The sequence below is a fragment of the Dreissena polymorpha genome, chromosome 16, assembly GCF_020536995.1.
Source record: "Dreissena polymorpha isolate Duluth1 chromosome 16, UMN_Dpol_1.0, whole genome shotgun sequence".
Lineage (NCBI taxonomy): Eukaryota > Metazoa > Mollusca > Bivalvia > Myida > Dreissenidae > Dreissena > Dreissena polymorpha.
This window is the reverse complement of record NC_068370.1, coordinates 15,752,559-15,767,209: the sequence shown is the minus strand read 5'-3', so window position 1 is coordinate 15,767,209 and position 14,651 is coordinate 15,752,559. Positions and strand designations below refer to the sequence as shown.

The 14,651-nt window shown below is 34.1% G+C and overlaps 1 long non-coding RNA gene across 2 annotated transcripts in view; it reads left to right on the top strand.

Moving 5' to 3' along the window:
- LOC127862361 (uncharacterized) overlaps nt 1–14,651 on the top strand; it is a 30,507-nt gene that overhangs the window by 3,147 nt on the left and 12,709 nt on the right. Inside the window, exon 2 of one of the 2 annotated variants that reach the window (XR_008040560.1) lies at nt 14,037–14,188. This is a non-coding gene — a long non-coding RNA (uncharacterized LOC127862361). Of the gene's footprint in view, nt 1–12,802; nt 14,189–14,651 lie in introns of those variants that run through there. The other variant, XR_008040561.1, reaches the window with a different exon arrangement.

Here is a 14,651-nt window from a genome sequence, read left to right as displayed (position 1 = left end):
AGTTCAAAGCCCATGCCCCTCTGGACCCATCCATTAAAAAAGGTGTCTGGTGTATGTGTGGGTGTTGAATCATTGAACCTAAGCCACAGCATGTTCTCACAATCTTTTGTTTTCTTTTTCATTATTCATGTTTAAGATACACACGCGACATTACACAAACCTATGGCCCTGTCATCAAAGTTTCAGGGGCAAAGGGTATGTTTCAACACTAGGGTAGCGGAAAAGGGACTAGGGCCAACTAAATTTAAATTGTTTTCTTTCCACGCTACGTTTAAAGTATCATATTAAAGACGTAAATACAATTACAGAGAACATAGTTTCGAAATTGTAAAGACGCAATATGATCATTGACTATGATGTATAGTGATCTGATTTGTTTTCATGATTGTAAAATAACAATGTTTCTATGATATATACTAGTAAATTATGCAAAAACTGGTCAGATAGTCGAAAATTCTCACTGCTCAGATGCAACTTTTATAATTTTAAGTGTGTTATGCCTCTTTCTTTCTTATCATGCAATCTCCAAAAAAAATCTTTAATTAAGTGACTGATTTGGTATATTTTTTATTTAATGACAAAAATCTACAGTGGCATAAATAAGACATAAGAAATATTTTTTTAGCTGTATCTAATCAGTGCACCTGAGATAGCTATTACCTGGCCATGCAATAGTTATAACGTTTGCATGCGATTTATTAAGATTGCATGTAATAAGTAATCAATAATGACATATATTTAAACATTGGTTAAATTGGGTTAGGGAAAAAAAAGTAATGACTTAGTTTTCAGGCAGTGCTGCTTTGTTTTATTATGGCCTGCTCCTTAATTATTTTATAACAAAAAAAATATTCATGTTTACATTTAAACTTGGCTGAAAAATCTGGCAGATGTACAATTCTGTATACTTTTGTGTACATTCGTTTGTTGGGAAAGCCTTCCTGACCAGAAATTCTCTTGAAGTTGATGTCAAAGCAATGAAAGCGTTATTGGATATTGGAGTCATTGGATATACTGTCTGTAAAGACGACACATTATTTAATCTCTTGAAAAGGTTTTTTGATTCATAAATGACTTTTAAAACTGTTGAATTTTATGTTATTGTAAATGGTGCCGTCTGGGTTTTGGAAAATTTGTTCAGTTTGATGTTGAGGAGACTGGTACATGTACATTACAGGGTTCTAAGATGTCAATTTTCTGAAGACATTTATTCTAGATGTACCCAGCTCGATATTTGCTTCACATATCAATTGCCATTGCTTTCCATAAATGGAAGTGGGAGGCTTTAAGCCATGTCTCTATGGCTGTATATATGTCCCAAAATTGGGATAAGTTCTATTTGACAGCATCATTAAGTGATGATGCAGGGCCCTTACTTCACTTTGGGTGATTGGGACTGGGGCCCTTAGAAGGGAGAATTTCGCGTCGTTTTGGGCAAAAAGGGAATTTTAGAAGATCTTTTCACCAACTTTTCAACACTTAAAAAAGCTATATGTTAATGTAATTTGCATAAATATACATAAAATCAAAGGTCAATAGTACGATACCAGCTGGCAACATAGGTATAAAAGTATTTTAAAAAATTAGGAGGGGGAATTTTTAGCTGAAAAAGGGGACAAAAGTATAATATTTTAAGGGGGAAATGGGGTTCCAAAAACGAGGGCCCTGTGGTGACATGTTGTTTGGTGTGTTTAAGCATGTTCCATCACCACTTATATGTCACCACTTATTTAAAGTCTTAAAGCATTTTTTTTAAATTTAAACGCAAATTTTAATATTACCTTTTGAAATGAAAGAGACTGAGTGTGAGTTTTAAGAGCGAATTTGTTACACGAGTTTTATGAATAAATTTGCTTTCTTAATTATAAAAGAAATAACATCCATGGCAATACACATTTTGATCGAGCTATGTTGTAACTGAAAATCATAATATTTTTAAAATACATACTGTGTTAGTATAAAAACTTAAAACTGTAAGTAATCTGTAGGTTGTTTTTGATATGTTTGATAATGTTTTTCAAGGTTTATATAGAAAAATAGTTTTAAAAAACACAATAAAATATGATCTTAAATAAATTATAAAACAAAAATTCCCTCCCTTGTCTCATTTTGTTTGTTGAAAAAGTGCCTGAAAAACAACTTCATTTTTAGCTCATCTATTTTTTGAAAAAAAATTATGAGCTATTGTCATCACCTTGGCGTCGGCGTTGGCGTCCGGTTAAGTTTTGCGTTTAGGTCCACTTTTCTCAGAAAGTATCAATGCTATTGCATTCAAACTTGGTGCACTTACTTACTATCATGAGGGGACTGGGCAGGCAAAGTTAGATTACTCTGGGGTGCATTTTGACAGAATTATGTGCCCTTTTTATACTTAGAAAATTGAAAATTTTGGTTAAGTTTTGCGTTTAGGTCCACTTTTCTCAGTGAGTATCAATGCTATTGCATTCAAACTTGTTACACTTACTTACTATCATGAGAGAACTGGGCAGGCAAAGTTAGATAACTCTGGCATGCATTTTGACAGAATTATGTGCCCTTTTTATACTTAGAAAACTGAAAATTTTGGTTAAGTTTTGTGTTTAGGTCCATTTTATTCCTTAAGCATCAAAGCTATTGCTTTCATACTTGCAACACTTACTAACTTTCATAAGGGGACTGTGCAGGCAAAGTAATGTAACTCTGACTGGCATTTTGACAGAATTATGTGCACTTTTTATACTTAGAAAATTGAAAATTTGATTAAGTTTTGTGTTTAGGTCCACTTTATTCCTACAGTATCAAAGCTATTGCTTTCATTCTTGCAACACTTATTAACTATCATAAGGGGACCGTGCAGGCAAAGTTATGTAACTCTGACTGGCATTTGGACGGAATTATGGGCCCTTTATACTTAGAAAATTGAAAATTTGGTTAAGATTTATGTTTTGGTCCACTTTACCCCTAAAGTATCATAGATATTGCTTTCATACTTGGAACACTCAAAAACTATCATAAGGGTACAGTAAAAGGACAAGTTGCATAACTCTGGTTGTCATTGTTACGGAATTATGGCCCTTTTTTGACTAAGTAACTTTTAATATATGGTTAAATTTTGTGTTTCAATCCACTTTACTTCTTAAGTATCAAGGCTATTGCTTTCAAACTTCAAATACTTTCATGCTATCATGAGGTTACTGTACCTGGCAAGTTGAATTTTACCTTGACCTTTGAATGACCTTGACTCTCAAGGTCAAATTATTAAATTTTGCTAAAATTGCCATAACTTTTTTATTTATGATTAGATTTGATTGATACTTTGACCAAACTACTCTTACCTGACATACCACAATAGACTCCACCCAAACCGTCCCCCGTGCCCTCCCCGCCCCTCCCCCCTCCCGCCCCCCCCTATTTTTTTTTTTAAGATCATCTCACAAATGACCACCACACCCTCACACTATACCCCCACCCCACCCCCCCCCCACCCCACCCCCCCCACCCCAATTTTTTTTTTTTTAATTTTTTTTTTTTTTTTTTTTAAGATCATCTCACAAATTACCACCACACCCTCACACTATACCCCACCCCCCCCCCCCAAGTTTTTTATTTAAACGGTTATGTTTGAAATACCGTCCAACCATCGCACCCAAAAAATCCCCCCCCCCATCGCCCTTCCCCCCATCCCCCCCCCCCCCCCCCCGCCCTGCCCCCGATTTTTTTTTTCGCTTTTTTGGAAGTTAATGTAATAAATGTCCACAACCCCACACTATACACCCCTCTTCACTCCACCCCTCCCTCCTTTGTGATTGAAAATGAGAGTCCCTTCACCTTTAAAAAGAAAATAGATGAGCGGTCTGCACCCGCAAGGCGGTGCTCTTGTTAGCTTTAGCTATCGAGTGCATACAAAATAGCTATCATGCGTGCAACAAGTAATATTGTGTTAACACAATTATTACATGTACTATCGGGTTCTATTAATCCACATAATACCTACAGTCAGTGACCTCTACAATAGGTTTGTATAGGTACCTGAAATATTAAAAATGTGTGCCTGGCCTCTAAAGGTGCTTGTTAAGTCATCATATTGAATGATCTCAAACAATACAAATATGTGTATATTTTATCAAAAGGTTTAGTCCTTGTATTGCATGAGTTTGTTGTGAGTTGAAATCTGTAAATTATTGGTATTGGGATTATTCCTCAAAATGTAAAGTCCTCACACAGTAGGAGTTTGTTGTGAGTTTGATTCTGTAAAACATTTGTTTGTCCTCAAAAGGTACATGTAGTCCTCTTATTGTATGAGTAAATTGAGAGTTGCAGGGCTTTTTTTCCTTCTTTGCAATTGGCCGTGGACGGACATTTCACAATTTTGACACGGCCAATTCACAAACCTGACATGGCCGTGAATATTTACAAAAACGGCCGTTTTAAATCGTGAAAAACGGACTTTTTGTGCTCAAAACTGTCAAAAACGGCCATTTCGGAACAGAAATATAAGTTTCATAACCTCGTTTTTAATTCCGAATTCGCGAAAAACTTAACTCGCGTTACCGATGTTTGCTTGTTTTAATCGATTTTAAAGTGTTGTGTAACCGGTGAAACCGGCGTAAATAGTAAAAGCTCTGCCCAGCAACGTCACTATAAACAAGAAATATCTTTTAAAAAGATATACGGCGTTGATTGTGGTCGATGTTTATGAACGATCAAAAGTTATCTTTATGAGATAAAAAGTAGCGGATGCCTTTTTCTGCGCAGTTCTTAGCTACATCATAAGCAAATCAATTACAGGGTGTTGCGCCAGATTTCGTGGCTTATTTTGCTTTATGTGATATTATTACTCAGATATCTATATTTACAGAATAGAAAAACACAAGAAACATGAAAATAAACGATTGCATATAGGTCAGCCGGCAATACTCGAATCTTATTTAATTGCATAATTATAGTATAGTGAATTATTGTGCTCATGCTTAATAAACTGGTCTAAATGGATAAATATTTCTAATTATTTTTATCAAAATTGGTCCTTATCATGCAAATGTTAAAACCATATTAAAAATCGATGATTGACATACCACAATAATATCGCCGAATATCTTTATTTAGTATCTTTCTGATCAAAACAGACTTCAAGTGCACAAAGTTTACGAGACGGCGTTTATATAAAGATTTCTGCAACTGACCGCAAACTGACCTTGATACCTTGTGGATTGGAATGCAATGCATTACAGTCAGTACGTTATTGTCAGTAAGACCGGTGTACCACAATGATCGCAACCCCTTCTGCGAACTCCGGTGATGAACTGTATATAAACTCTGACTTTCACAAATGGCCGGGAGTTGACCCGAAACCTCGCGGGTTGAAATGCAATGCAAGTAAGTACTAAATATGACAACATAGCTACTAGTATAAACGCTTTTGCGCTGGTAATTCTCTGAAAATAAAAGGTGAACGCACAAACTGTATTTATGTCGAAAATTGATTGTAAAACTGTTCTATCTATTGAGCCTTTTCATTAGAGATAAAATTGTTTCATGCAGTAAAACAGTGTTACAAAGACGCGGATATGTTTCCAATGTTATGGTGTTATACTCAAATCAGCCAATGGAATAAATGAAGTGTATTCATTCGTACCTAGCCGCGGGAAATTTTATTTGAGTATTATTGGACACTTACAAAGGTCAAGTCAGGGTGAAAAGCTGGCTTATTCAGCTAACGCCGAAAAATGGCGACGCCGAACGCTCTCTACTACACGAAGAAAATTAAAAAAAACGCAAAATAATCCCGATTTATTTAAATTTGGGATAACAGTAAAGAAACAAAAGCTTTCTACAGAAGGGTAAGATTTGAAACATGCACATTGATAACATTATAAGGAAAGTCATTTGATAAAAGTGAAAGTATCTGCCGCGGCTTATGTATTGATGGAAGCTAGTCAAAACGGCCCCTAGTCAAAACGTCCCCTAGTATTGATTACCGAGACTTGTTATTCGTATCTGTTTACGATTGGAAATCTTGGTTAAAGTACATGTAATAATGTGGTTTTTTCATATATATTTTTTTCATTTAAATGCATATTCATGACACATATTCATGATTCAAACTTTGTATGTAGTCTATTTATGCTTTGTGAAAAAATGTGAAAAATAAAATAACTTGTTTACATTTCTTACAAAAGTACTGTTTTTCAATGTATACCTAATGTTTCAGATCAAATGACAACCTCCCAGGGAGATCATCATGCACTGGCAAGGGTCAGGCTCACAGAACATGAAAATTATCATGAAGAAGGAATTTTCCTCTTCAGATATTGAGAGAATTATTGACATTTTCAAGAGTAAAAAGAACAGAGTTCTAAAGCTGTAAAGTCCAGAACATGTCTGAGTTATGTGCCCTTGAAATGTTCTATGTTTATAAATGTTATTCCTGTGGTAAAGAATTGTTGGGACCAGGTATTTTAGTTGCATTTGGTACATGAATAATTTTTTGCAAATCAGATATATGTATATGTGTTGTTATTGTATCAAATACAGTATTCATAGAAGGAAAATATGCCTTTATTGCATTATTTAAGGAAATTTTGATAATATTCAAGTGTTTAACATGCTTTAGCTATGCTAATGCATTGAACTTTGAATTTCACAATTTAAAGAAGTTCGCGACTCGTTTTTTCACAATTTTAAGAAGTTTCGCGACTCAATTTTTCACAATTTTGAAAAGTTCGCGACTCAATTTTTCACAATTTTGACAAGTTCGCGACTCATTTTTTCACAAAGTGAGGGGCCAGGGCCGCTTCACAAAGTCAGGAAAAAAAGCCCTGAGTTGTTATAAGTTGTTTTCTGCAAAGCTATTGTGTTAGTTAAGAGATTGTAGCCCTCATATTGTAGCAATTTAATATGAGTTGAAGTCAGTAAGACATCTGTTTTATTCAACAAAATGCAGTCCTTGTATTGCGAGAGATGTAGTGAGTTGACATCTGTTAAGCATTCGTTTTACTCCCCAAAATGTAGTCCTCACATTGTAGGAGTTGTTTTGAAGTGAATGATGCAAACCTCTTGTGTAAGTACTCAAAAGGTAAAGTCCTAACATTGTAGGATATTTTGTAACTTGAAAATGTAGCAAACATACCTTATCTTAACATTCTTGTTAGATCAATACTGCAAACAAACAATATTTTAATTGTGTAAGTATCTAAACATTATACTGGTCAGCTGCGAACACATTTCCCTTTTGCAACAGTCCCAACATGTTTATATGTTACCTCATCTCTTAAGTTACGAATGACAATCACGGTTAAGTAAGTTTAGAATTGATTAAAATAGGCAGCGTAATTGGGAAGATGGATAATTTTAACATGTACAGCATACTTTTAACAAAATACTGCCCCAACACATCTCTAAATAACTGTTCTGTTTCTTAATGTATCAGATCTGTATTCATCCAGATCGAATTCATTTGTAAAATGATAATCTTGCAGTATTTAACAGTCATGTGACTTTTATACTATATGGTATTATTAGATGCATTTGACTATTTGGAATAGCAAAACACCCCACATGTCAAGAATTTATTCCGACATACTTGCAGTTTTTATTGCCATTATATAAAGTTTAAAATTATTGATTTATAGCGTGACATAACAGTGTGTTTTTTCATCCAAACTGGGGCTGGTATTCTGCAACATTCTAAATAGAAAAAAGGATAAATTTTTCCCAAATGTGACCTAAAAATTCCAAAATGAAAGGTTTAAAAAATATATTTAATTTTCGAATTCAACATTTATCCTATTAAAGGGGCCTGTTCACGTTTGGGTAAATTGACAAAATTGAAAAAAGTTGTTTCAGATTCACAAATTTTCGTTTTGGTTATGATATTTGTGAGAAAACAGTACATGTGTAATTCTGAACATTTACCATGCTCTTAAATAGTCATTATATGCATCTTTTGATGGTTTAAAAACCTGAAAATTATAAAGCATTGCAACGTGAAACAAATTAATAGTTCGGAGAGTTCTGTTGTTGTTGTTATATTCTGTGAAACTACGAGGAATGGTTATATAAAGTATAAAATGAATCCGACATTGTATAAAGGATTGCCGAGAGGTTTAAATGGGAGACTTTTTACTCCAAGACTCAGGGGTCAGTGGTTTGAGCCCTGCGGAGGGTTACCTTTTTTTGCATTTTAAAATTTTATTCTTGATTTTTCCTGGATAACTTAAGATCAAATGTTTACATTTATCAATATTAAGAATTTAGTGACAAACTTCAAAACATGCCAAAATCTGTGAAAAGGCCCTTTTAAGCCTCAAAAAGGCATCCTCACAGTTGAGGTGTGTAGGGTTATAGTATGTAAAACAATTGTAAAACAAAAGTCCTATAGTATAGTTGTTTTGACAAAAATTAAGTAAAAAATATCCTGACTGTCAAGTTCTATAATTTGTTTAATTGTCTGAGCTTTTGTGACTTGAATAATATGTAAAACATATTATTTGTCATTGGAAAAAAGTTCTCATGGTAGGAGTTGGTTGAAAGCAATAAATGTGTGAAATCAAGCCAAGGTGATGAAACCTTTGTAAATGAATACATTAAAAAAATACTTTGAGCCTGCAGAAAATCTTTTCAATTAGCCTGCAGATAAGCTTTTCAAGGATCATGTAGATAAGCTTGTCAAACTCATTTGTAAATACACTTTAAAACAAAATTGAGGCATGATTAATTGAATTAAAATATTAATAATGTCAAGAAGCAAAGTTTTAATCAAACATAATTTGATTCATTTAACATGAACATTTTGGACAAACAAAATAGAGAAGTTTGCTTGTTTTGAATAAATTATATTTGTGTAGAATAATATTTTTACTTGCACCTACTACTTATACATGTAAAAAAGTTAGAGAAACACAAACAAAGAGCAGACCCTGAAAACAACTACCTTTAAAATGTACTATTTGCTGTTTTTTGCAGAACCCCTAATGTTCAATTCTATTTGAAGCATCCTAAGTTTGTGTACATGCTGATGAGCCACTCAAGCTGAAACTTATTTTAGACTCTTAAGTTGATGGTACTAGTATAACCGGGTGCAGGATCAACGGGGTTTTAAGGGGATTACATATGGGGTAGACATAATATAAACACACAGTTAACAACTTTATTTTTGCAAATATCTCAAGTTTTAAAAATAAATTTGCAAAAATCTTTAGGTCATAACAGACAGTTTCAAACCTATTTATTTTAGCTTGCTTGCATTGAAAGCCTCAGACTCCTTAAAATGCCGTTTCCCAAATGCTGAGTCCGTTTCCTGGACTAGAACCACTACTTGGTGTCTTTATGGGAGATTTAAAAAACGCTTCCACTGTGGGTATTGAACGCGTGACCTCTCGGCGGACAGGCATCCATTACACCTCATATATGTGATATCCATGGAAAAGTGAAGTTTTTAGTATAAATTGGAGTTTGTTGTTACATGAATTCTGAGAAACACGTGGGCTAGTCATCAAAATGTATAGTCCTCATTATGTAGGACCTTGTGAGCTTATTAATAATTTCCATACAACATTTGCATTCGTTCTCAAAAAGTGGAAACCTCTGTTTTAAGGAGTTTTTGTGTGTGTAAACTTTTCAAAAACTTGTTAATCCTCAATTGTTAAAATCATGTCCATTGTAAACCGGTTTCAACACCATATGAGTTTAATTGACCGTAGAAAGACAAACCAAGATGTTTTCATCTTGGGCCTGGTTGCTTGTTTTCAGAAGTTCGTTTTTTTTTCGGGTTCAAAGCAATGCAGGGCAAGGAGATTAAACTGCAGGGCGATTAGATTTTGGGCCTTCTTGCCACGCAGGGTGAGTGGATCTGGAACAGTGATTTTTAGCTCATCTATTTTTTGAAAAAAAAATATGAGCTATTGTCATCACCTTGGCGTCGGCGTTGGCGTTGGCGTCGGCGTCCGGTTAAGTTTTGCGTTTAGGTCCACTTTTCTCAGAAAGTATCAATGCTATTGCATTCAAACTTGGTACACTTACTTACTATCATGAGGGGACTGGGCAGGCAAAGTTAGATAACTCTAACGTGCATTATGACAGAATTATGTGCCCTTTTTATACTTAAAAAATTGAAAATTTTGGTTAAGTTTTGCGTTTAGTTCCACTTTTCTCAGTAAGTATCAATGCTATTGCATTCAAACTTGGTACACTTACTTACTATCATGAGGGGACTGGGCAGGCAAAGTTAGATAACTCTGGCATGCATTTTGACAGAATTATGTGCCCTTTTTATACTTAGAAAATTGACAATTTTGGTTAAGTTTTGTGTTTAGGTTCATTTTATTCCTTAAGCATCAAAGCTATTGCTTTCATACTTGCAACACTTACTAACTATCATAAGGGGACTGTGCAGGCAAAGTAATGTAACTCTGACTGGCATTTTGACAGAATTATGTGCCCTTTTTATACTTAGAAAATTGAAAATTTGATTAAGTTTTGTGTTTAGGTCCACTTTATTCCTACAGTATCAAAGCTATTGCTTTCATACTTGCAAGATTTATGAACTATCATAAGGGGACGGTGCAGGCAAAGTTATGTAACTCTGACTGGCATTTGGACGGAATTATGGGCCCTTTATACTTAGAAAATTGAAAATTTGGTTAAGATTTATGTTTTGGTCCACTTTACCCCTAAAGTATCATAGATATTGCTTTCATACTTGGAACACTCACAAACTATCATAAGGGTACAGTAAAAGGACAAGTTGCATAACTCTGGTTGTCATTGTTACGGAATTATGGCCCTTTTTTGACTTAGTAACTTTTAATATATGGTTAAATTTTGTGTTTCGATCCACTCGAAGTATCAAGGCTATTGCTTTCAAACTTCAAATACTTACATGCTATCATGAGGTTACTGTACCTGGCAACTTGAATTTTACTTTGACTTTGAATGACCTTGACTCTCAAGGTCAAATTATTAAATTTTGCTAAAATTGCCATAACTTCTTTATTTATGATTAGATTTGATTGATACTTTGATGAAACTACTCTTACCTGACATACCACAATAGACTTCACCCAAACCATCCCCCGTGCCCTCACCCCCCCCTCCCCCCCTCCCCCCTCCCCCCCCCCCCTATTTTTTTTTTTTTTTTTTTAAGATCATCTCACAAATGACCACCACACCCTCACACTATACCCCCACCCCCACCCCCCCCAATTTTTTTTTTTGATTTTTTTTTTTTTTTTTTGATTTTTTTTTTTTTTTTTTTTTTTAAGATCATCTCACAAATTATCACCACACCCTCACACTATACCCCCCCCCATTTTTTTTTAAAACGGTTATGTTTGAAATACCGCCCAACCATCGCACCCAAACCCCCCCCCCCCCCCCCCCCCCCCCCCCGATTTTTTTTTTTTTTTTTTTTTTTCGCTTTTTTGGAAGATAATGTAATAAATGTCCACAACCCCACACTATACACCCCTCTTCACTCCACTCCTCCCTTCTTTGTGATTGAAAATGCGAGTCCCTTCACCTTTAAAAAGAAAATAGATGAGCGGTCTGCACCCGCAAGGCGGTGCTCTTGTTTATTTATTTTTGTTACAGCCTGTGCCATTTAGATTGGGAAAATTAGCGCGATAAACCATGAAATTGGGAAAAATAGCGCGATAAACCATGAAATTGGGAAAAATTGTAAATATGATTATAAGAACAGAATTAAAATTATTGAAGTATGTTTGACAGCATTTTTATATTATAAAGTGCTAATTTAATGTGTTCTTGCAATGAAGTCGATGTTAAGTTAATATCCTTCCACATGCATATTGAACTTGCAATAATCTATATAGATTCTTGATTATACCATTTAATCATAACCTCTTTAACAGTAAGAATTTAATTCAGTATTTTTTTAATTAAATATCATATGGTGAAAACATGAACAAATATTTAAAAAAAAACGCTTTAGTGGTATTGCTATGTCAATGATGTATTAAATGGAGTTAAACTAATTTATTTCATTTCTTTACCTTTCAACATCTTGCACTTGACATCCTCCGTTAAATGCTATTTCGGTAAACTGTAAAGCGTGACAAACATAATAAAGCAGAATATGCATATGAATCTGATTATACACAGAATTACTAACATATAAATTATATCATGTTTGTCTCTTTCCATTTTCGAACGATACTCATCTTTAGGTAGACTTATGCCAATTTCCCAACACTGATTTCCGTGATGCACATTCACTGTGAAGATTTCTAATAAATATTTGTTGTTTTTATCTCAAACGTTGTATTTTGCGTTAATGGACACACGCATTAAATTATTCCGTAATAACCATATGATATCCGTTTTTAATTTGAATGTCAAATCATTTTCGCCGCTCATCGCAAATTTCTCCTCTGCTTGCCGCCATCTTGAACGTGTGTAAAATAACAGGCGTTTACAATCGGGATACATCAACTCTCGTCGGTATCCTCCGCAATAGTGAGAGAGATGTGGATAGTAACGTAAAATTGTATTCGGCTAAATTCGCGAACAATACGTAAGTTAGTTGTCGTTCGGCGACGACTCGACAAGCTCGATCGGCACTCGTTCGAAAATTATTGATAAATTACATTTTAATCTTATTGGCTTTATGAGGAAAATTTTGTCTTTTTTGGGGAAATTTTAATCAATTTTTGGGAAAAGACGTCATTTTTTGCAATTGGGAAGCAGCCGACTATCGGCTGTAATTTTGGGCAAAAAAAATCAATGCTGGAATAATGTGTAGATGCCTACCATGTTTATTTTTTTGTGAGTTGAAACATATGTTTGCAATGTCGAACAAGTTCAAATGTTTTATAATTATATTGTGAAAGTTTGTACATATTTTGTGTTCCAGCCCTAAGGTTGTGATTGATTTTGTTTTTAATTAAAATCTAAAATTAGTGTGTTGTACATTGATTTCTGTTAAACAAGAGTGTAAGTTATCAGAAAGGAAAGTCCTCATATTGTTGGAGTTTGTTGTGTTAAAGGGAAAGTCCTCATATTGTTTGAGATTGTTGTATATAATATTATGTAAAACAAGTGTGTAAGTCATCCAAAATGAAAGTCCTCATATTGTTGGAGTTTGATGTATGTTGAATTATGAAAAAACTAATGTGAACGTTATCAAAAGTTAAAGTCCTCATATTGCTTGAGATTGTTGTGTGTTGAATAATGTTAAAAAAGCGTGTAAGTAATCAAAAGGGACAGTGCTCATATTGATTGAGTTTGTTGTATGTTGAATTATGAAAAAACATGTTAAGTTATCAAATGGTAAAGTCCTCATATTGTTGGAGTTTGTTGTGTATTGACTAATGTAAAACAAAATGTGTAAGAAATCAAAAGGGACAGTCCTCACAGTTCATGATTGTTGGTGAGTTCTAGTATGTAAAACAATTGTGAAACAAAAGTCCTCCTATACTATAGTGTTTTTTTTAATTATATTAAAAGTATCCTGAAAGTGATATTCCTTAATTTGTTTAATTGTCAGAGTATTTGTGACTTGAATAATATGATAAATATTTTCTATGTCATTGGAAAAAATCCTCAATGTAGGAGTTGGTTGAAAGCAATAAATGTTTGAAATCAAACCAAGGTAATGATTACCATTTGTAAATAAATAAATTTAAAAATACTCTGAGCCTGCAGATAAGCTTTTTCCAACTCATTTGAAAATGCACTATAAAACAAAAATTTAGGCATGAAAAATGGATTTAAAATATTGATAATGCTAAGAAGCAAAGTTCACATTTAACCAGTCTTCACGCTAACTATAAGCCTGACAGCCCGGGACTGGGTAAATGTTAATCGGGCTACTAGAAATTAATAATTTATATAGTTGGGCTATTGGATTTTTTGTCTGTTTCTAATAAAGCATCATATGCCGGGCTAGTGGTTGAAATATATTACCGTGAAGACTGCATTTAACATATATTATCTCATTTAACATGACAATTTTGGACAAATACCCTGATATAGAGAAATTTGCATGTTTTAACTCTGAAAACAGCTACCTATTTAATTTACCTTTTGCTGTTTTACAGAGCGTCCAAAGGTTCACCTGACCACCACAACTCTTTTCGGAGTGTCTGAAGTTCGTGTACGTGCTAGGAAGCCACTTACAATGAAACTGGGCATTACCGGTTCTCCAACTCCCATTGTCATCTGGGCTAAAGAAGGAAAACCCATTCCAAGGGTAATTATCTATTAGTATTTAAATCTTTGGGACCAGTTTAGTGTTTTCAATTATATTAAACCAGTAACCCATTCAATATGTTTAACCATTTCAGAGTGAAACAAAGGTAATTGTACATGTACTTACCTAAACGGTTTATAAATAATACTTAATCCACTGACTTTCTAATTAAAATGTGTTTTTTGTAAGTAAAACGTATCCTTCATCGTTGTACATGTATGACATGCACTTCACATAAAATAAATATTAATTATATGATGCCCGTTGTTAATGCTATGGTTACTTGTCATTTCTGCTAAGCTTCGTTATTTCTTTTTATTGTCTGCCATCTTAGAAGCACATTTTTTTGTGCAGCGCCATGTAAAATCGTATACAACCGCCAAAGTTCGCGACAACTCGAGAAGCTCCATTGACGTTGGAATCATTCTCGGATTTTTTATATTTTCTTCAGTGTTCTTATGTC